We start from the raw sequence: 25,364 nt of genomic DNA on the forward strand, positions 1-25,364 counted from the left end.
AATAGTCACGTAACATTTGATATAGATTTATGATGCTGCTATATAGAAATGGATATTTAAATCTTCATCACAGTATTTTTTATACAGTCTTTGAATGTGTTATCTGTGATAATTTAGTCACCTTGTCTTTTTGTTGTCACGTCAATATTTGTAAAAACTGAAAACAAAATATTCTACTAGCTTGTATAATTACATCATATAAAATACATACTTATGTAGCGTATAAGCTGTTAATGACTTATTTTAACTGAGATGCGTCGCTTTGAAAATAATTAAACTTTAAGACTTAAAAGCAAGAGAAAAGAATACAGCAAACTCAAACCCCGAATCACACGTCACAGATTAACGTCAATGACCGCCTGAAGCAGAGTCTTTGAATGTAGGCCTTCTGCGATCATTTGGTCACTAATCATTTTCTTTGTCTTGCAGGTAAATGCTTCTAAATACAAAAGCCATTAAAGATAGGTTATCCTTTCTAAAATGGACGAGCATCGCTATGCAGGATAAAAAGAGAATTTTTAGTCCGGGTCTTTATTTAAAGGCCTGTATGAAAAGGAGGTGGATATGTGGTCACGTGTCTCTGGTAAACAAGCTCGTATCGGTTCCGCTCCGCTGGCGGGCAAAAACAAGGAGGAGGCCGATGAATGCTTTACGAACTTTGTTCCTCTTTTGGCAGGATGAACAAGTACAACGTACTGGACAGCTAGCTTCCCTGAAACTAACACACTGAGCTCCTCACAACAACCGGACACTTTTCTCGCTCTTCTTCTTCCTCCCACCACCTGCACGTTGCTCTCTACTGCCCCCTCGGGAAAGGCTGGGCCTGTAATAGCAGGTTATTGTTTTAGCTGACGGCAATATGTGTCATTTGACTAAACTTTTAATAGTCAGGATATGTGATATAGATATATGATGTTGCTATATAGAAATAGATATTTAATTCTTCATCAGAGTATTTTTTATACAGTCTTTGAATGTATATTATCTGCGATTATTTAGTCACTCTGTCTTTTGTAAAAACAAAAAACTAAATATTCTACTAGCTTATTTAAAGTATAATTATATTAAATAAAATTCATACTTATGTACTGTATAAGCAGTTAATGACTTGTTTTAACTGAGATGCTTCGCTTTGAAAATTATTACACTTTAAGACTAAAAAGGAAGAGGAAAGAATACAGCAAACTCAAACCGCGAATCACACGTCACACATTGACGTCAATGACCGTCAAAATAATTAAACCTTAAGACTAAAAAGGAAGAGGAACGCATTCAGGTAACTGAAACCCGGAAGCACACGTCACACTTTGACGTCAATGACCGTCAAAATAATTAAACCTTAAGACTAAAAAGGAAGAGGAACGCATTCAGGTAACTGAAACCCGGAAGCACACGTCACACTTTGACGTCAATGACCGCCTGAAGCAGAGTCTTTGAATGTAGGCCTTCTGCGATCATTTGGTCACTAATCATTTTCTTTGTCTTGCAGGTAAATGCTTCTAAATACAAAAGCCATTAAAGATAGGTTATCCTTTCTAAAATGGACGAGCATCGCTATGCAGGATAAAAAGAGAATTTTTAGTCCGGGTCTTTATTTAAAGGCCTGTATGAAAAGGAGGTGGATATGTGGTCACGTGTCTCTGGTAAACAAGCTCGTATCGGTTCCGCTCCGCTGGCGGGCAAAAACAAGGAGGAGGCCGATGAATGCTTTACGAACTTTGTTCCTCTTTTGGCAGGATGAACAAGTACAACGTACTGGACAGCTAGCTTCCCTGAAACTAACACACTGAGCTCCTCACAACAACCGGACACTTTTCTCGCTCTTCTTCTTCCTCCCACCACCTGCACGTTGCTCTCTACTGCCCCCTCGGGAAAGGCTGGGCCTGTAATAGCAGGTTATTGTTTTAGCTGACGGCAATATGTGTCATTTGACTAAACTTTTAATAGTCAGGATATGTGATATAGATATATGATGTTGCTATATAGAAATATATATTTAATTCTTCATCAGAGTATTTTTTTATACAGTCTTTGAATGTATATTATCTGCGATTATTTAGTCACTCTGTCTTTTGTAAAAACAAAAAACTAAATATTCTACTAGCTTATTTAAAGTATAATTATATTAAATAAAATTCATACTTATGTACTGTATAAGCAGTTAATGACTTGTTTTAACTGAGATGCTTCGCTTTGAAAATTATTACACTTTAAGACTAAAAAGGAAGAGGAAAGAATACAGCAAACTCAAACCGCGAATCACACGTCACACATTGACGTCAATGACCGTCAAAATAATTAAACCTTAAGACTAAAAAGGAAGAGGAACGCATTCAGGTAACTCAAACCCGGAAGCACACGTCACACATTGACGTCAATGACCGTCAAAATAATTAAACCTTAAGACTAAAAAGGAAGAGGAACGCATTCAGGTAACTGAAACCCGGAAGCACACGTCACACTTTGACGTCAATGACCGTCAAAATAATTAAACCTTAAGACTAAAAAGGAAGAGGAACGCATTCAGGTAACTGAAACCCGGAAGCACACGTCACACTTTGACGTCAATGACCGCCTGAAGCAGAGTCTTTGAATGTAGGCCTTCTGCGATCATTTGGTCACTAATCATTTTCTTTGTCTTGCAGGTAAATGCTTCTAAATACAAAAGCCATTAAAGATAGGTTATCCTTTCTAAAATGGACGAGCATCGCTATGCAGGATAAAAAGAGAATTTTTGGTCCGGGTCTTTATTTAAAGACCTGTAAGGAGGAGGATATGTGGACTCTGATTGGCTCAGGAGATTATTGGTTTCAAACAACGGCAATCTGTGTCATGTGACTAAACTTCAATAGTCACGTAACATTTGATATAGATTTATGATGCTGCTATATAGAAATGGATATTTAAATCTTCATCACAGTATTTTTTATACAGTCTTTGAATGTGTTATCTGTGATAATTTAGTCACCTTGTCTTTTTGTTGTCACGTCAATATTTGTAAAAACTGAAAACAAAATATTCTACTAGCTTGTATAATTACATCATATAAAATACATACTTATGTAGCGTATAAGCTGTTAATGACTTATTTTAACTGAGATGCGTCGCTTTGAAAATAATTAAACTTTAAGACTTAAAAGCAAGAGAAAAGAATACAGCAAACTCAAACCCCGAATCACACGTCACAGATTAACGTCAATGACCGCCTGAAGCAGAGTCTTTGAATGTAGGCCTTCTGCGATCATTTGGTCACTAATCATTTTCTTTGTCTTGCAGGTAAATGCTTCTAAATACAAAAGCCATTAAAGATAGGTTATCCTTTCTAAAATGGACGAGCATCGCTATGCAGGATAAAAAGAGAATTTTTAGTCCGGGTCTTTATTTAAAGGCCTGTATGAAAAGGAGGTGGATATGTGGTCACGTGTCTCTGGTAAACAAGCTCGTATCGGTTCCGCTCCGCTGGCGGGCAAAAACAAGGAGGAGGCCGATGAATGCTTTACGAACTTTGTTCCTCTTTTGGCAGGATGAACAAGTACAACGTACTGGACAGCTAGCTTCCCTGAAACTAACACACTGAGCTCCTCACAACAACCGGACACTTTTCTCGCTCTTCTTCTTCCTCCCACCACCTGCACGTTGCTCTCTACTGCCCCCTCGGGAAAGGCTGGGCCTGTAATAGCAGGTTATTGTTTTAGCTGACGGCAATATGTGTCATTTGACTAAACTTTTAATAGTCAGGATATGTGATATAGATATATGATGTTGCTATATAGAAATAGATATTTAATTCTTCATCAGAGTATTTTTTTATACAGTCTTTGAATGTATATTATCTGCGATTATTTAGTCACTCTGTCTTTTGTAAAAACAAAAAACTAAATATTCTACTAGCTTATTTAAAGTATAATTATATTAAATAAAATTCATACTTATGTACTGTATAAGCAGTTAATGACTTGTTTTAACTGAGATGCTTCGCTTTGAAAATTATTACACTTTAAGACTAAAAAGGAAGAAGAAAGAATACAGCAAACTCAAACCGCGAATCACACGTCACACATTGACGTCAATGACCGTCAAAATAATTAAACCTTAAGACTAAAAAGGAAGAGGAACGCATTCAGGTAACTCAAACCCGGAAGCACACGTCACACATTGACGTCAATGACCGTCAAAATAATTAAACCTTAAGACTAAAAAGGAAGAGGAACGCATTCAGGTAACTGAAACCCGGAAGCACACGTCACACTTTGACGTCAATGACCGCCTGAAGCAGAGTCTTTGAATGTAGGCCTTCTGCGATCATTTGGTCACTAATCATTTTCTTTGTCTTGCAGGTAAATGCTTCTAAATACAAAAGCCATTAAAGATAGGTTATCCTTTCTAAAATGGACGAGCATCGCTATGCAGGATAAAAAGAGAATTTTTGGTCCGGGTCTTTATTTAAAGACCTGTAAGGAGGAGGATATGTGGACTCTGATTGGCTCAGGAGATTATTGGTTTCAAACAACGGCAATCTGTGTCATGTGACTAAACTTCAATAGTCACGTAACATTTGATATAGATTTATGATGCTGCTATATAGAAATGGATATTTAAATCTTCATCACAGTATTTTTTATACAGTCTTTGAATGTGTTATCTGTGATAATTTAGTCACCTTGTCTTTTTGTTGTCACGTCAATATTTGTAAAAACTGAAAACAAAATATTCTACTAGCTTGTATAATTACATCATATAAAATACATACTTATGTAGCGTATAAGCTGTTAATGACTTATTTTAACTGAGATGCGTCGCTTTGAAAATAATTAAACTTTAAGACTTAAAAGCAAGAGAAAAGAATACAGCAAACTCAAACCCCGAATCACACGTCACAGATTAACGTCAATGACCGCCTGAAGCAGAGTCTTTGAATGTAGGCCTTCTGCGATCATTTGGTCACTAATCATTTTCTTTGTCTTGCAGGTAAATGCTTCTAAATACAAAAGCCATTAAAGATAGGTTATCCTTTCTAAAATGGACGAGCATCGCTATGCAGGATAAAAAGAGAATTTTTAGTCCGGGTCTTTATTTAAAGGCCTGTATGAAAAGGAGGTGGATATGTGGTCACGTGTCTCTGGTAAACAAGCTCGTATCGGTTCCGCTCCGCTGGCGGGCAAAAACAAGGAGGAGGCCGATGAATGCTTTACGAACTTTGTTCCTCTTTTGGCAGGATGAACAAGTACAACGTACTGGACAGCTAGCTTCCCTGAAACTAACACACTGAGCTCCTCACAACAACCGGACACTTTTCTCGCTCTTCTTCTTCCTCCCACCACCTGCACGTTGCTCTCTACTGCCCCCTCGGGAAAGGCTGGGCCTGTAATAGCAGGTTATTGTTTTAGCTGACGGCAATATGTGTCATTTGACTAAACTTTTAATAGTCAGGATATGTGATATAGATATATGATGTTGCTATATAGAAATAGATATTTAATTCTTCATCAGAGTATTTTTTTATACAGTCTTTGAATGTATATTATCTGCGATTATTTAGTCACTCTGTCTTTTGTAAAAACAAAAAACTAAATATTCTACTAGCTTATTTAAAGTATAATTATATTAAATAAAATTCATACGTATGTACTGTATAAGCAGTTAATGACTTGTTTTAACTGAGATGCTTCGCTTTGAAAATTATTACACTTTAAGACTAAAAAGGAAGAAGAAAGAATACAGCAAACTCAAACCGCGAATCACACGTCACACATTGACGTCAATGACCGTCAAAATAATTAAACCTTAAGACTAAAAAGGAAGAGGAACGCATTCAGGTAACTCAAACCCGGAAGCACACGTCACACATTGACGTCAATGACCGTCAAAATAATTAAACCTTAAGACTAAAAAGGAAGAGGAACGCATTCAGGTAACTGAAACCCGGAAGCACACGTCACACATTGACGTCAATGACCGTCAAAATAATTAAACCTTAAGACTAAAAAGGAAGAGGAACGCATTCAGGTAACTCAAACCCGGAAGCACACGTCACACATTGACGTCAATGACCGCCTGAAGCAGAGTCTTTGAATGTAGGCCTTCTGCGATCATTTGGTCACTAATCATTTTCTTTGTCTTGCAGGTAAATGCTTCTAAATACAAAAGCCATTAAAGATAGGTTATCCTTTCTAAAATGGACGAGCATCGCTATGCAGGATAAAAAGAGAATTTTTGGTCCGGGTCTTTATTTAAAGACCTGTAAGGAGGAGGATATGTGGACTCTGATTGGCTCAGGAGATTATTGGTTTCAAACAACGGCAATCTGTGTCATGTGACTAAACTTCAATAGTCACGTAACATTTGATATAGATTTATGATGCTGCTATATAGAAATGGATATTTAAATCTTCATCACTGTTATGTTTAGTGTTATTATTAGTCGAAATACGCCACCTTGTGGTCACTTCAAGTTATTGTTTAAGTTAATAGTAGAAGAAGAATATAGACAGGAAGTGCTTTGCCCAGAATCAATGGCCGCTCCACGCTCCTCCTAGTTCTTTCTTGGTGTTTGTTAAAGCATTGTCTGTGAGTATTACTTGATAATAACATTAAGGCACCTGTAATGTTACATAATATGATGGTATTGTGTAAAGTTGTAGGTTTATAGCCCGTTATTATTATGCTAATGAGTTCGTTTTCATATGCTAATCTTTGTTGCTAATCGCTAGCTACCATCCTCATTTCATTGAAAGTCAATGTCATGTCGGTCCTTTATTTTATTTGTATCGCTCTGTAAAGCCTAGATTGTAATACATTGCATTTCTGTATGTTACAGTTTCACAAAAAAGGAAGGAGAAGAAAATTACTGAAGTAAACTTTATTAACCAGTCATCGCCGTCAGGATTTTCTTCATCTTTCAAGATTGTTTAGCTGTTTGGATAGCTAGTGCGAGTATCTAGTGAGGCCAAGAACAGTGAAAAGACAGCACCACGGCAAGCATCAAAGCTAAAGAACCTATCACGTGGAGCTTCAGCCAGCGCAAAGAGCCAAGTAAAGTGCATTCAGACATCATAAGCCACAAAATGTCTGAAACCAAATCCCAAAGGTCTCAAAATAAGTCAGTACACTCTCTAAAGTCATCAAAAGCAAGTTCTACGGCTAGTATTGAGTTACTAAGAGCTAAAGCAAAAGCCGAAGCTGCTCAAGCAAGAGCTACATATGCAAAGAAAGAAATAGAAATCAAAGTAGAGCAGGCACGTCTACAAGCAACCCTTGATGCACTTAGAGCAGAGCAAGAACAAGAAGCTGCAGCTGCAGAAGCAAATTCATTAGAAGCAGGACTACTACAATTGGGCTTTGAAACACGCAGCGTAACACAAGGGTCATGTCTTACAGAAAATAAAGCGACACGCACAGCCCAGTATGTTTTAGATCAAGCAAATCTCACTGCAGCAGAGTCACCTGCCCCTGTTCGAACTGAAATAAATAATCCAGGACTCCCGTTGCAACCCTTCGTTGTAAAACAAAAAATGAACTACGCAGCTCCTGAAAGCGAAGTTTGTGAAACCCAGTCTGCCAGTTTCAAGCAGCTTGCTCCTGTTACACCGGTGTTACCCAAAATGAACCATGCACACAATAGCCATGTCGAGACCCAGCCAACTTATGATCTGGCCAAGTATCTAGCCCGCAGCCAGCTCGTTACTACAGGCCTCACAAGCTTCGATGACCAACCCATGAACTACTGGGCATGGAAATCATCTTTCAAAACCGCTATAGCAGGTTTGGACCTTTCTGCAGGAGAGGAACTAGATCTGCTTGTACGTTACCTCGGTAAGAATTCATCGAGACAAGTCAAACAAATGAAAGCTGTCAACATTAGATGTCCTGAAGCTGGTTTGGCCATGGCCTGGGACAGGCTCGAAGAAGTCTATGGCTCTCCAGAAGCTGTAGAACAAGCACTCTTTCAAAGGGTAGAGAGCTTCCCCAAAATCACCCCCAGAGAGCCTTTCAAACTCCGAGACTTAGCTGACCTAATGTTGGAGCTTGAAGCGGCTAAGCTTGATGGGTATTTACCAGGCTTGTCTTACTTGGACACATCCAGGGGAATTCAACCAATAGTTGACAAGTTACCTTACAATTTGCAAGAGAAGTGGATGTCATACGGCTCAAAGTATAAACGTGATCACGGCGTCAGTTTTCCGCCTTTCACTGTGTTTGCTAACTTCATTCGCACTGAGGCCAAAACGCGAACCGACCCAAGCTTCACCCTCCACAGCTCAAACCAGTTACCTGAGAGAAAACAAATGCCGGAAAGGTTTTCCAAAGTGCCCATATCTGTCCACAAAACTCAAGTACAAGACAAAACAGAAAATAAAGAAAAAATCACAAGTACAGTAAGTCCCAACAAACAGTGTCCAATACACAACAAACCTCACGCGTTAAAACGCTGCAGAGGATTCAGAGAGAAACCTTTAGAAGAACGAAAGCAGATAATCAAAAGGTTTAACATCTGTTTTCGCTGCTGCTCATCTACAGATCACCTCGCCAAGAACTGTACAGCAGACATCACTTGCACGGAGTGTGACAGCAATAATCACATTTCTGCCCTCCATCCAGGTCCAGCACCGCAGGAATCTAAAACGCCGCCTCCCCCACAGTACGGCGGGGAGAGCAGCAAAGCGGATGTCCAAGAAGTCACCTCTCGGTGCACTGAGGTGTGTGGAGAAGGGGTGAGCGCCAGAGAATGTTCCAAAATCATACTCGTCAATGTGTATCCTGCTGGCCACAAAGAACAAACAAAGAGAATGTACGCAATCTTGGACGAACAGAGCAACCGTTCTCTTGCACGTTCACAGTTCTTCGAGTTGTTTCGGATCCAAGGAGCAAGATACCCCTACACATTGAAGACGTGTGCAGGGCTCACAGGAGTTTCAGGAAGAAGAGCTGGTGGCTTCATGGTGGAGTCAATAAACGAACAGTTAAGCCTTCCTTTGCCAACACTCCTCGAATGTAATGACATTCCCAACAACCGCTCGGAGATACCTACCCCACAAGCTGCATCCCACCACACTCATCTGCATCGGATCGCGGACAAGATCCCACCATTGGACTCTGACGCTGACATACTGCTACTGCTGGGCAGAGATGTATTGAGAGTTCATAAAGTCAGAGAGCAAGTAAACGGCCCAGGTGACTCCCCATTTGCTCAGAAACTGGATCTGGGATGGGTCGTGGTTGGTGACGTCTGCCTAGATGGTGCACACAGACCCACACAAGTAAGCAGCTACAAGACTTTCGTTCTGGAGAATGGTCGTGCGAGTTATCTTCAACCATGTAACAGTCAGATGACTGTCAAAGAAACATTCACAGAAACACCTGAGCTTTCTCACGGCCTCAGAAGCTTCCAAGCATCAGGATGTAATGTGGACAAGATTGGTCAACAAGTTTTCGCTCACACACCTGACGATCACAAATTTGCACCATCAGTTGAGGACATGCGGTTCCTCCAAATAATGGACTCTGAGTTCTACCAGGACAGTGACAACAGCTGGGTTGGTCCACTGCCCTTTCGGTCGCCACGACGACGTCTACCCAACAACAGACAGCTGGCTTACGATCGTCTCATGTCACTCAGGCGCTCTCTAAGAAAGCGGCCTGAAATGAAAGCACATTTTCTGGAGTTCATGGAGAACATGCTCGCTAGAGGTCATGCAGAAGTCGCACCGTCTCTAGTCCACAATCAGGAATGCTGGTACTTACCTTTGTTTGGGGTTTACCATCCCAAGAAACCCACAAAGATCAGAGTTGTGTTTGACTCAAGCGCCCCCTATGAAGGAGTCTCTCTCAACGACGTGCTACTCACTGGCCCTGACCTTAACAACAGTCTGGTCGGAGTGCTCATGAGGTTCAGAAAAGAACAAGTAGCCGTAACCGCTGACATCGAACACATGTTTCACTGTTTTGTTGTTAAAGAGAGCCACAGAGACTTTCTCCGCTTTTTGTGGTACAAAGATAACAACATGTCCTGCGAGATAATTGAGTACCGCATGCGCGTGCACATCTTCGGGAACAGTCCCTCCCCCTCTGTCGCTATATACGGCCTCAAGAAAGCGGCAACGACTGGTGAAACAGAGTTCGGGACCGACGCGCGCAGGTTCATAGAGCGAGATTTCTATGTTGACGATGCCCTCAAGTCATTCCCCACTGAGCAAGAAGCAGTTCATGTTCTAAAACAAACACAGCAGGCTCTCGCTTGTTCAAATCTCAGACTACATAAAGTCACCTCAAACCGCCAAGCTGTTCTGGAAGCCTTTCCACCAGGAGACAGAGCTAAAGAGGTCGAAAACTTGGATCTGTGTGCACCAGATCTCCCAGTCCAGCGGAGCTTAGGACTGTTGTGGAATGTTGGCCTTGACACTTTCACATTCAAAGTCGACGAGGATCAAAAGCCGTTCACTCGTAGAGGTGTCCTCTCTACGGTCAATAGCCTCTACGACCCTCTCGGGTTCCTCGCCCCCATCACAATCCAAGGCAGGCAAATACTCAGAGAGCTAACCAGTTTGACGGACGACTGGGACGCACCTCTTCCCGACGATACAAAGGCAGAGTGGTGCAAGTGGAAGGACTCTCTCCAAGATCTGCAAGGTCTGCAAATACAGCGTCCTTACACCTCTCTCTCTACAACTAACGCCCAAAAAAGAGAACTCTACATATTTGCTGATGCGTCTGTGAAAGCTATTGCAGCCGTTGCATATATCAAAGTCTCAACGTCAGAAAGCACAGAAACTGGATTTGTGTTTGGAAAGACCAAGTTGGCTCCTCAATCGGGCCTCACGATTCCGAGACTCGAGCTATGTGCCGCAGTGCTCGCAGTTGAAGTTGCAGAGTTGATAGTAGCAGAAATGGACATTTCATTTGACAACATTGAGTACTATACGGACAGCAAAGTTGTGCTAGGGTACATATACAACCAGACCCGAAGGTTCTATGTGTACGTGCATAACCGAGTCCAACGCATACTCCAGTCGGCACGCCCTCACCAATGGAAGTACGTTCCATCTGAGCTCAACCCAGCAGACCACGGGTCTCGTTCTGTTACAGCAGCCCAACTGAGCAACACAACATGGTTGGAAGGACCGGCCTTCCTCCTCAAGCCTTCACTACAGGTACCTCCTTTTGAAAACTACAACCTTGTCGATCCTGTTGCTGATATAGAAGTGCGCCCCCTTGTGACAACAAATCTGACTCGTGTCACAAAACCAGCAATCACTCCAACATGTTTTGAAAGGTTCTCAAACTACAGCGCTCTCATTAGAGCAATAGCCCAGTTGATTCATGTCGTTCGCTCATTCAATCACTCCAACCAAGCATCCAGCTGCCACGGCTGGCACCTTTGTCGACCTACAGAAGAAGAAATGGGAAAGGCAAAGATTTGTGTCATAAAGAGTGTTCAAAGTGAGTACTACAAAGAGGAGTTAAAATGCATATCAGAAGAGTCAAAGATTCCCCTCTCAAGCAGTCTTTGGAAGCTGCATCCCATATTGGACAATGATGGACTCTTAAGAGTTGGGGGCCGAATCGCACATGCTGAACTGGGTATCGACACCACTCACCCCCTCATCATTCCAGCCAGACACCACTTGGGTACCCTCCTGATACGCTATTACCATGGATCCGTGAAACATCAGGGGAGGCATTTCACCGAAGGAGCGATAAGAGCTGCAGGATTCTGGCTGGTGGGAGCCAAACGAAGCATTAGCACCGCTCTTTTCAAGTGTGTCACATGCAGGAAGTTACGAGGAAAAGCTGAATGTCAACAGATGGGAAATTTGCCTCCTGAACGGATGATGGTCGCACCTCCATTCACATACGTGGGTGTGGATGTGTTTGGGCCGTGGGAGGTTTCCACCCGTCGCACAAGAGGGGGTCAAGCTAATTCCAAAAGGTGGGCTGTCATGTTTTCCTGCATGTCTACGAGAGCAGTACATATCGAGTTAATCGAAACAATGAGCACGGACAGTTTCATAAACGCTCTGAGGCGGTTTTTTGCAATCAGAGGCCCGGCAAAACAAATCAGGTCTGATTGCGGCACAAATTTAATCGGCGCCTCTCACGACCTGAAAATGAGTGAGACGGATCTCTCCATCAAAGATGTCGAAGGCTACTTGAACAAACAAAACTGCTCATGGATCTTCAATCCTCCGCACGCACCACATATGGGTGGTGCTTGGGAGCGAATGATCGGGATTGCCAAGCGCATCCTCAACTCCATGTTTCAAGATTGTAAAAGAGCAATCCTGACCCACGAACTGCTGTCTACGTTTATGGCTGAAGTCTGTGCCATCATGAATGCTCGTCCTCTCGTTCCCGTGTCTACCGACCCTGAGTCACCTCTTATCCTCACGCCGTCGATCCTGCTCACCATGAAAACAGGATGTGCGCCTCCACCTCCTGGAAACTTTGGAAATGGGATACTTCTGAAAGAACAATGGAAAAGGGTTCAAAGTCTCGCTGATATCTTTTGGTCGAAATGGAGACGCGAGTATCTTCACACTCTGCAGTTGCGCCACAAATGGCAGGATAAGAAACAAAGCCTCAAGGAAGGAGACATCGTTCTGCTCAAGGACTCTCAGGCCAAAAGGAACGAGTGGCCCATGTCCATTATCTCCAAGACCATCCCAGGGGAGGACGGACTTGTCAGGAAAGTTGAAGTAACTACTTCTCACGCGGGAACAAAGAAGACCTTTTCACGCCCTGTGACCGAAGTGGTTCTGCTTTTGTCTTCCGAGCACTTCGGTGTCTGTTAATTTGAATGTGGGATAGTATTCTCCCAGGCGGGGAGTGTTATGTTTAGTGTTATTATTAGTCGAAATACGCCACCTTGTGGTCACTTCAAGTTATTGTTTAAGTTAATAGTAGAAGAAGAATATAGACAGGAAGTGCTTTGCCCAGAATCAATGGCCGCTCCACGCTCCTCCTAGTTCTTTCTTGGTGTTTGTTAAAGCATTGTCTGTGAGTATTACTTGATAATAACATTAAGGCACCTGTAATGTTACATAATATGATGGTATTGTGTAAAGTTGTAGGTTTATAGCCCGTTATTATTATGCTAATGAGTTCGTTTTCATATGCTAATCTTTGTTGCTAATCGCTAGCTACCATCCTCATTTCATTGAAAGTCAATGTCATGTCGGTCCTTTATTTTATTTGTATCGCTCTGTAAAGCCTAGATTGTAATACATTGCATTTCTGTATGTTACAGTTTCACAAAAAAGGAAGGAGAAGAAAATTACTGAAGTAAACTTTATTAACCAGTCATCGCCGTCAGGATTTTCTTCATCTTTCAAGATTGTTTAGCTGTTTGGATAGCTAGTGCGAGTATCTAGTGAGGCCAAGAACAATCACAGTATTTTTTATACAGTCTTTGAATGTGTTATCTGTGATAATTTAGTCACCTTGTCTTTTCGTTGTCACGTCAATATTTGTAAAAACTGAAAACAAAATATTCTACTAGCTTGTATAATTACATCATATAAAATACATACTTATGTAGCGTATAAGCTGTTAATGACTTATTTTAACTGAGATGCGTCGCTTTGAAAATAATTAAACTTTAAGACTTAAAAGCAAGAGAAAAGAATACAGCAAACTCAAACCCCGAATCACACGTCACAGATTAACGTCAATGACCGCCTGAAGCAGAGTCTTTGAATGTAGGCCTTCTGCGATCATTTGGTCACTAATCATTTTCTTTGTCTTGCAGGTAAATGCTTCTAAATACAAAAGCCATTAAAGATAGGTTATCCTTTCTAAAATGGACGAGCATTGCTATGCAGGATAAAAAGAGAATTTTTAGTCCGGGTCTTTATTTAAAGGCCTGTATGAAAAGGAGGTGGATATGTGGTCACGTGTCTCTGGTAAACAAGCTCGTATCGGTTCCGCTCCGCTGGCGGGCAAAAACAAGGAGGAGGCCGATGAATGCTTTACGAACTTTGTTCCTCTTTTGGCAGGATGAACAAGTACAACGTACTGGACAGCTAGCTTCCCTGAAACTAACACACTGAGCTCCTCACAACAACCGGACACTTTTCTCGCTCTTCTTCTTCCTCCCACCACCTGCACGTTGCTCTCTACTGCCCCCTCGGGAAAGGCTGGGCCTGTAATAGCAGGTTATTGTTTTAGCTGACGGCAATATGTGTCATTTGACTAAACTTTTAATAGTCAGGATATGTGATATAGATATATGATGTTGCTATATAGAAATAGATATTTAATTCTTCATCAGAGTATTTTTTTATACAGTCTTTGAATGTATATTATCTGCGATTATTTAGTCACTCTGTCTTTTGTAAAAACAAAAAACTAAATATTCTACTAGCTTATTTAAAGTATAATTATATTAAATAAAATTCATACGTATGTACTGTATAAGCAGTTAATGACTTGTTTTAACTGAGATGCTTCGCTTTGAAAATTATTACACTTTAAGACTAAAAAGGAAGAAGAAAGAATACAGCAAACTCAAACCGCGAATCACACGTCACACATTGACGTCAATGACCGTCAAAATAATTAAACCTTAAGACTAAAAAGGAAGAGGAACGCATTCAGGTAACTCAAACCCGGAAGCACACGTCACACATTGACGTCAATGACCGTCAAAATAATTAAACCTTAAGACTAAAAAGGAAGAGGAACGCATTCAGGTAACTGAAACCCGGAAGCACACGTCACACATTGACGTCAATGACCGTCAAAATAATTAAACCTTAAGACTAAAAAGGAAGAGGAACGCATTCAGGTAACTGAAACCCGGAAGCACACGTCACACTTTGACGTCAATGACCGTCAAAATAATTAAACCTTAAGACTAAAAAGGAAGAGGAACGCATTCAGGTAACTCAAACCCGGAAGCACACGTCACACATTGACGTCAATGACCGCCTGAAGCAGAGTCTTTGAATGTAGGCCTTCTGCGATCATTTGGTCACTAATCATTTTCTTTGTCTTGCAGGTAAATGCTTCTAAATACAAAAGCCATTAAAGATAGGTTATCCCTTCTAAAATGGACGAGCATCGCTATGCAGGATAAAAAGAGAATTTTTGGTCCGGGTCTTTATTTAAAGACCTGTAAGGAGGAGGATATGTGGACTCTGATTGGCTCAGGAGATTATTGGTTTCAAACAACGGCAATCTGTGTCATGTGACTAAACTTCAATAGTCACGTAACATTTGATATAGATTTATGATGCTGCTATATAGAAATGGATATTTAAATCTTCATCACAGTATTTTTTATACAGTCTTTGAATGTGTTATCTGTGATAATTTAGTCACCTTGTCTTTTCGTTGTCACGTCAATATTTGTAAAAACTGAAAACAAAATATTCTACTAGCTTGTATAATTACATCATATAAAATACATACTTATGTAGCGTATAAGCTGTTAATGACTTATTTTAACTGAGATGCGTCGCTTTGAAAATAATTAAACTTTAAGACTTAAAAGCAAGAGAAAAGAATACAGCAAACTCAAACCCCGAATCACACGTCACAGATTAACGTCAATGACCGCCTGAAGCAGAGTCTTTGAATGTAGGCCTTCTGCGATCATTTGGTCACTAATCATTTTCTTTGTCTTGCAGGTAAATGCTTCTAAATACAAAAGCCATTAAAGATAGGTTATCCTTTCTAAAATGGACGAGCATTGCTATGCAGGATAAAAAGAGAATTTTTAGTCCGGGTCTTTATTTAAAGGCCTGTATGAAAAGGAGGTGGATATGTGGTCACGTGTCTCTGGTAAACAAGCTCGTATCGGTTCCGCTCCGCTGGCGGGCAAAAACAAGGAGGAGGCCGATGAATGCTTTACGAACTTTGTTCCTCTTTTGGCAGGATGAACAAGTACAACGTACTGGACAGCTAGCTTCCCTGAAACTAACACACTGAGCTCCTCACAACAACCGGACACTTTTCTCGCTCTTCTTCTTCCTCCCACCACCTGCACGTTGCTCTCTACTGCCCCCTCGGGAAAGGCTGGGCCTGTAATAGCAGGTTATTGTTTTAGCTGACGGCAATATGTGTCATTTGACTAAACTTTTAATAGTCAGGATATGTGATATAGATATATGATGTTGCTATATAGAAATAGATATTTAATTCTTCATCAGAGTATTTTTTTATACAGTCTTTGAATGTATATTATCTGCGATTATTTAGTCACTCTGTCTTTTGTAAAAACAAAAAACTAAATATTCTACTAGCTTATTTAAAGTATAATTATATTAAATAAAATTCATACGTATGTACTGTATAAGCAGTTAATGACTTGTTTTAACTGAGATGCTTCGCTTTGAAAATTATTACACTTTAAGACTAAAAAGGAAGAAGAAAGAATACAGCAAACTCAAACCGCGAATCACACGTCACACATTGACGTCAATGACCGTCAAAATAATTAAACCTTAAGACTAAAAAGGAAGAGGAACGCATTCAGGTAACTGAAACCCGGAAGCACACGTCACACATTGACGTCAATGACCGTCAAAATAATTAAACCTTAAGACTAAAAAGGAAGAGGAACGCATTCAGGTAACTGAAACCCGGAAGCACACGTCACACTTTGACGTCAATGACCGTCAAAATAATTAAACCTTAAGACTAAAAAGGAAGAGGAACGCATTCAGGTAACTCAAACCCGGAAGCACACGTCACACATTGACGTCAATGACCGCCTGAAGCAGAGTCTTTGAATGTAGGCCTTCTGCGATCATTTGGTCACTAATCATTTTCTTTGTCTTGCAGGTAAATGCTTCTAAATACAAAAGCCATTAAAGATAGGTTATCCCTTCTAAAATGGACGAGCATCGCTATGCAGGATAAAAAGAGAATTTTTGGTCCGGGTCTTTATTTAAAGACCTGTAAGGAGGAGGATATGTGGACTCTGATTGGCTCAGGAGATTATTGGTTTCAAACAACGGCAATCTGTGTCATGTGACTAAACTTCAATAGTCACGTAACATTTGATATAGATTTATGATGCTGCTATATAGAAATGGATATTTAAATCTTCATCACAGTATTTTTTATACAGTCTTTGAATGTGTTATCTGTGATAATTTAGTCACCTTGTCTTTTCGTTGTCACGTCAATATTTGTAAAAACTGAAAACAAAATATTCTACTAGCTTGTATAATTACATCATATAAAATACATACTTATGTAGCGTATAAGCTGTTAATGACTTATTTTAACTGAGATGCGTCGCTTTGAAAATAATTAAACTTTAAGACTTAAAAGCAAGAGAAAAGAATACAGCAAACTCAAACCCCGAATCACACGTCACAGATTAACGTCAATGACCGCCTGAAGCAGAGTCTTTGAATGTAGGCCTTCTGCGATCATTTGGTCACTAATCATTTTCTTTGTCTTGCAGGTAAATGCTTCTAAATACAAAAGCCATTAAAGATAGGTTATCCTTTCTAAAATGGACGAGCATCGCTATGCAGGATAAAAAGAGAATTTTTAGTCCGGGTCTTTATTTAAAGGCCTGTATGAAAAGGAGGTGGATATGTGGTCACGTGTCTCTGGTAAACAAGCTCGTATCGGTTCCGCTCCGCTGGCGGGCAAAAACAAGGAGGAGGCCGATGAATGCTTTACGAACTTTGTTCCTCTTTTGGCAGGATGAACAAGTACAACGTACTGGACAGCTAGCTTCCCTGAAACTAACACACTGAGCTCCTCACAACAACCGGACACTTTTCTCGCTCTTCTTCTTCCTCCCACCACCTGCACGTTGCTCTCTACTGCCCCCTCGGGAAAGGCTGGGCCTGTAATAGCAGGTTATTGTTTTAGCTGACGGCAATATGTGTCATTTGACTAAACTTTTAATAGTCAGGATATGTGATATAGATATATGATGTTGCTATATAGAAATAGATATTTAATTCTTCATCAGAGTATTTTTTTATACAGTCTTTGAATGTATATTATCTGCGATTATTTAGTCACTCTGTCTTTTGTAAAAACAAAAAACTAAATATTCTACTAGCTTATTTAAAGTATAATTATATTAAATAAAATTCATACGTATGTACTGTATAAGCAGTTAATGACTTGTTTTAACTGAGATGCTTCGCTTTGAAAATTATTACACTTTAAGACTAAAAAGGAAGAAGAAAGAATACAGCAAACTCAAACCGCGAATCACACGTCACACATTGACGTCAATGACCGTCAAAATAATTAAACCTTAAGACTAAAAAGGAAGAGGAACGCATTCAGGTAACTCAAACCCGGAAGCACACGTCACACTTTGACGTCAATGACCGTCAAAATAATTAAACCTTAAGACTAAAAAGGAAGAGGAACGCATTCAGGTAACTCAAACCCGGAAGCACACGTCACACTTTGACGTCAATGACCGTCAAAATAATTAAACCTTAAGACTAAAAAGGAAGAGGAACGCATTCAGGTAACTGAAACCCGGAAGCACACGTCACACTTTGACGTCAATGACCGTCAAAATAATTAAACCTTAAGACTAAAAAGGAAGAGGAACGCATTCAGGTAACTCAAACCCGGAAGCACACGTCACAGATTAACGTCAATGACCGCCTGAAGCAGAGTCTTTGAATGTAGGCCTTCTGCGATCATTTGGTCACTAATCATTTTCTTTGTCTTGCAGGTAAATGCTTCTAAATACAAAAGCCATTAAAGATAGGTTATCCTTTCTAAAATGGACGAGCATCGCTATGCAGGATAAAAAGAGAATTTTTGGTCCGGGTCTTTATTTAAAGACCTGTAAGGAGGAGGATATGTGGACTCTGATTGGCTCAGGAGATTATTGGTTTCAAACAACGGCAATCTGTGTCATGTGACTAAACTTCAATAGTCACGTAACATTTGATATAGATTTATGATGCTGCTATATAGAAATGGATATTTAAATCTTCATCACAGTATTTTTTATACAGTCTTTGAATGTGTTATCTGTGATAATTTAGTCACCTTGTCTTTTCGTTGTCACGTCAATATTTGTAAAAACTGAAAACAAAATATTCTACTAGCTTGTATAATTACATCATATAAAATACATACTTATGTAGCGTATAAGCTGTTAATGACTTATTTTAACTGAGATGCGTCGCTTTGAAAATAATTAAACTTTAAGACTTAAAAGCAAGAGAAAAGAATACAGCAAACTCAAACCCCGAATCACACGTCACAGATTAACGTCAATGACCGCCTGAAGCAGAGTCTTTGAATGTAGGCCTTCTGCGATCATTTGGTCACTAATCATTTTCTTTGTCTTGCAGGTAAATGCTTCTAAATACAAAAGCCATTAAAGATAGGTTATCCTTTCTAAAATGGACGAGCATCGCTATGCAGGATAAAAAGAGAATTTTTAGTCCGGGTCTTTATTTAAAGGCCTGTATGAAAAGGAGGTGGATATGTGGTCACGTGTCTCTGGTAAACAAGCTCGTATCGGTTCCGCTCCGCTGGCGGGCAAAAACAAGGAGGAGGCCGATGAATGCTTTACGAACTTTGTTCCTCTTTTGGCAGGATGAACAAGTACAACGTACTGGACAGCTAGCTTCCCTGAAACTAACACACTGAGCTCCTCACAACAACCGGACACTTTTCTCGCTCTTCTTCTTCCTCCCACCACCTGCACGTTGCTCTCTACTGCCCCCTCGGGAAAGGCTGGGCCTGTAATAGCAGGTTATTGTTTTAGCTGACGGCAATATGTGTCATTTGACTAAACTTTTAATAGTCAGGATATGTGATATAGATATATGATGTTGCTATATAGAAATAGATATTTAATTCTTCATCAGAGTATTTTTTTATACAGTCTTTGAATGTATATTATCTGCGATTATTTAGTCACTCTGTCTTTTGTAAAAACAAAAAACTAAATATTCTACTAGCTTATTTAAAGTATAATTATATTAAATAAAATTCATACGTATGTACTGTATAAGCAGTTAATGACTTGTTTTAACTGAGATGCTTCGCTTTGAAAATTATTACACTTTAAGACTAAAAAGGAAGAAGAAAGAATACAGCAAACTCAAACCGCGAATCACACGTCACACATTGACGTCAATGACCGTCAAAATAATTAAACCTTAAGACTAAAAAGGAAGAGGAACGCATTCAGGTAACTCAAACCCGGAAGCACACGTCACACATTGACGTCAATGACCGTCAAAATAATTAAACCTTAAGACTAAAAAGGAAGAGGAACGCATTCAGGTAACTCAAACCCGGAAGCACACGTCACACATTGACGTCAATGACCGTCAAAATAATTAAACCTTAAGACTAAAAAGGAAGAGGAACGCATTCAGGTAACTGAAACCGGAAGCACACGTCACACTTTGACGTCAATGACCGCCTGAAGCAGAGTCTTTGAATGTAGGCCTTCTGCGATCATTTGGTCACTAATCATTTTCTTTGTCTTGCAGGTAAATGCTTCTAAATCCAAAAGCCATTAAAGATAGGTTATCCTTTCTAAAATGGACGAGCATCGCTATGCAGGATAAAAAGAGAATTTTTGGTCCGGGTCTTTATTTAAAGACCTGTAAGGAGGAGGATATGTGGACTCTGATTGGCTCAGGAGATTATTGGTTTCAAACAACGGCAATCTGTGTCATGTGACTAAACTTCAATAGTCACGTAACATTTGATATAGATTTATGATGCTGCTATATAGAAATGGATATTTAAATCTTCATCACAGTATTTTTTATACAGTCTTTGAATGTGTTATCTGTGATAATTTAGTCACCTTGTCTTTTCGTTGTCACGTCAATATTTGTAAAAACTGAAAACAAAATATTCTACTAGCTTGTATAATTACATCATATAAAATACATACTTATGTAGCGTATAAGCTGTTAATGACTTATTTTAACTGAGATGCGTCGCTTTGAAAATAATTAAACTTTAAGACTTAAAAGCAAGAGAAAAGAATACAGCAAACTCAAACCCCGAATCACACGTCACAGATTAACGTCAATGACCGCCTGAAGCAGAGTCTTTGAATGTAGGCCTTCTGCGATCATTTGGTCACTAATCATTTTCTTTGTCTTGCAGGTAAATGCTTCTAAATACAAAAGCCATTAAAGATAGGTTATCCTTTCTAAAATGGACGAGCATCGCTATGCAGGATAAAAAGAGAATTTTTAGTCCGGGTCTTTATTTAAAGGCCTGTATGAAAAGGAGGTGGATATGTGGTCACGTGTCTCTGGTAAACAAGCTCGTATCGGTTCCGCTCCGCTGGCGGGCAAAAACAAGGAGGAGGCCGATGAATGCTTTACGAACTTTGTTCCTCTTTTGGCAGGATGAACAAGTACAACGTACTGGACAGCTAGCTTCCCTGAAACTAACACACTGAGCTCCTCACAACAACCGGACACTTTTCTCGCTCTTCTTCTTCCTCCCACCACCTGCACGTTGCTCTCTACTGCCCCCTCGGGAAAGGCTGGGCCTGTAATAGCAGGTTATTGTTTTAGCTGACGGCAATATGTGTCATTTGACTAAACTTTTAATAGTCAGGATATGTGATATAGATATATGATGTTGCTATATAGAAATAGATATTTAATTCTTCATCAGAGTATTTTTTTATACAGTCTTTGAATGTATATTATCTGCGATTATTTAGTCACTCTGTCTTTTGTAAAAACAAAAAACTAAATATTCTACTAGCTTATTTAAAGTATAATTATATTAAATAAAATTCATACTTATGTACTGTATAAGCAGTTAATGACTTGTTTTAACTGAGATGCTTCGCTTTGAAAATTATTACACTTTAAGACTAAAAAGGAAGAGGAAAGAATACAGAAAACTCAAACCGCGAATCACACGTCACACATTGACGTCAATGACCGTCAAAATAATTAAACCTTAAGACTAAAAAGGAAGAGGAACGCATTCAGGTAACTCAAACCCGGAAGCACACGTCACACATTGACGTCAATGACCGTCAAAATAATTAAACCTTAAGACTAAAAAGGAAGAGGAACGCATTCAGGTAACTCAAACCCGGAAGCACACGTCACACATTGACGTCAATGACCGTCAAAATAATTAAACCTTAAGACTAAAAAGGAAGAGGAACGCATTCAGGTAACTGAAACCGGAAGCACACGTCACACTTTGACGTCAATGACCGCCTGAAGCAGAGTCTTTGAATGTAGGCCTTCTGCGATCATTTGGTCACTAATCATTTTCTTTGTCTTGCAGGTAAATGCTTCTAAATACAAAAGCCATTAAAGATAGGTTATCCTTTCTAAAATGGACGAGCATCGCTATGCAGGATAAAAAGAGAATTTTTGGTCCGGGTCTTTATTTAAAGACCTGTAAGGAGGAGGATATGTGGACTCTGATTGGCTCAGGAGATTATTGGTTTCAAACAACGGCAATCTGTGTCATGTGACTAAACTTCAATAGTCACGTAACATTTGATATAGATTTATGATGCTGCTATATAGAAATGGATATTTAAATCTTCATCACAGTATTTTTTATACAGTCTTTGAATGTGTTATCTGTGATAATTTAGTCACCTTGTCTTTTTGTTGTCACGTCAATATTTGTAAAAACTGAAAACAAAATATTCTACTAGCTTGTATAATTACATCATATAAAATACATACTTATGTAGCGTATAAGCTGTTAATGACTTATTTTAACTGAGATGCGTCGCTTTGAAAATAATTAAACTTTAAGACTTAAAAGCAAGAGAAAAGAATACAGCAAACTCAAACCCCGAATCACACGTCACAGATTAACGTCAATGACCGCCTGAAGCAGAGTCTTTGAATGTAGGCCTTCTGCGATCATTTGGTCACTAATCATTTTCTTTGTCTTGCAGGTAAATGCTTTTAAATACAAAAGCCATTAAAGATAGGTTATCCTTTCTAAAATGGACGAGCATCGCTATGCAGGATAAAAAGAGAATTTTTGGTCCGGGTCTTTATTTAAAGACCTGTAAGGAGGAGGATATGTGGACTCTGATTGGCTCAGGAGATTATTGGTTTCAAACAACGGCAATCTGTGTCATGTGACTAAACTTCAATAGTCACGTAACATTTGATATAGATTTATGATGCTGCTATATAGAAATGGATATTTAAATCTTCATCACAGTATTTTTTATACAGTCTTTGAATGTGTTATCTGTGATAATTTAGTCACCTTGTCTTTTCGTTGTCACGTCAATATTTGTAAAAACTGAAAACAAAATATTCTACTAGCTTGTATAATTACATCATATAAAATACATACTTATGTAGCGTATAAGCTGTTAATGACTTATTTTAACTGAGATGCGTCGCTTTGAAAATAATTAAACTTTAAGACTTAAAAGCAAGAGAAAAGAATACAGCAAACTCAAACCCCGAATCACACGTCACAGATTAACGTCAATGACCGCCTGAAGCAGAGTCTTTGAATGTAGGCCTTCTGCGATCATTTGGTCACTAATCATTTTCTTTGTCTTGCAGGTAAATGCTTCTAAATACAAAAGCCATTAAAGATAGGTTATCCTTTCTAAAATGGACGAGCATTGCTATGCAGGATAAAAGAGAATTTTTAGTCCGGGTCTTTATTTAAAGGCCTGTATGAAAAGGAGGTGGATATGTGGTCACGTGTCTCTGGTAAACAAGCTCGTATCGGTTCCGCTCCGCTGGCGGGCAAAAACAAGGAGGAGGCCGATGAATGCTTTACGAACTTTGTTCCTCTTTTGGCAGGATGAACAAGTACAACGTACTGGACAGCTAGCTTCCCTGAAACTAACACACTGAGCTCCTCACAACAACCGGACACTTTTCTCGCTCTTCTTCTTCCTCCCACCACCTGCACGTTGCTCTCTACTGCCCCCTCGGGAAAGGCTGGGCCTGTAATAGCAGGTTATTGTTTTAGCTGACGGCAATATGTGTCATTTGACTAAACTTTTAATAGTCAGGATATGTGATATAGATATATGATGTTGCTATATAGAAATAGATATTTAATTCTTCATCAGAGTATTTTTTTATACAGTCTTTGAATGTATATTATCTGCGATTATTTAGTCACTCTGTCTTTTGTAAAAACAAAAACTAAATATTCTACTAGCTTATTTAAAGTATAATTATATTAAATAAAATTCATACTTATGTACTGTATAAGCAGTTAATGACTTGTTTTAACTGAGATGCTTCGCTTTGAAAATTATTACACTTTAAGACTAAAAAGGAAGAAGGAAAGAATACAGCAAACTCAAACCGCGAATCACACGTCACACATTGACGTCAATGACCGTCAAAATAATTAAACCTTAAGACTAAAAAGGAAGAGGAACGCATTCAGGTAACTCAAACCCGGAAGCACACGTCACACATTGACGTCAATGACCGTCAAAATAATTAAACCTTAAGACTAAAAAGGAAGAGGAACGCATTCAGGTAACTGAAACCCGGAAGCACACGTCACACTTTGACGTCAATGACCGTCAAAATAATTAAACCTTAAGACTAAAAAGGAAGAGGAACGCATTCAGGTAACTGAAACCCGGAAGCACACGTCACACTTTGACGTCAATGACCGCCTGAAGCAGAGTCTTTGAATGTAGGCCTTCTGCGATCATTTGGTCACTAATCATTTTCTTTGTCTTGCAGGTAAATGCTTCTAAATACAAAAGCCATTAAAGATAGGTTATCCTTTCTAAAATGGACGAGCATCGCTATGCAGGATAAAAAGAGAATTTTTGGTCCGGGTCTTTATTTAAAGACCTGTAAGGAGGAGGATATGTGGACTCTGATTGGCTCAGGAGATTATTGGTTTCAAACAACGGCAATCTGTGTCATGTGACTAAACTTCAATAGTCACGTAACATTTGATATAGATTTATGATGCTGCTATATAGAAATGGATATTTAAATCTTCATCACAGTATTTTTATACAGTCTTTGAATGTGTTATCTGTGATAATTTAGTCACCTTGTCTTTTTGTTGTCACGTCAATATTTGTAAAAACTGAAAACAAATATTCTACTAGCTTGTATAATTACATCATATAAAATACATACTTATGTAGCGTATAAGCTGTTAATGACTTATTTTAACTGAGATGCGTCGCTTTGAAAATAATTAAACTTTAAGACTTAAAAGCAAGAGAAAAGAATACAGCAACTCAAACCCCGAATCACACGTCACAGATTAACGTCAATGACCGCCTGAAGCAGAGTCTTTGAATGTAGGCCTTCTGCGATCATTTGGTCACTAATCATTTTCTTTGTCTTGCAGGTAAATGCTTCTAAATACAAAAGCCATTAAAGATAGGTTATCCTTTCTAAAATGGACGAGCATCGCTATGCAGGATAAAAAGA

This window comes from Xiphophorus maculatus, chromosome 3, assembly GCF_002775205.1.
Source record: "Xiphophorus maculatus strain JP 163 A chromosome 3, X_maculatus-5.0-male, whole genome shotgun sequence".
Classification (NCBI taxonomy): Eukaryota; Metazoa; Chordata; class Actinopteri; order Cyprinodontiformes; family Poeciliidae; genus Xiphophorus; species Xiphophorus maculatus.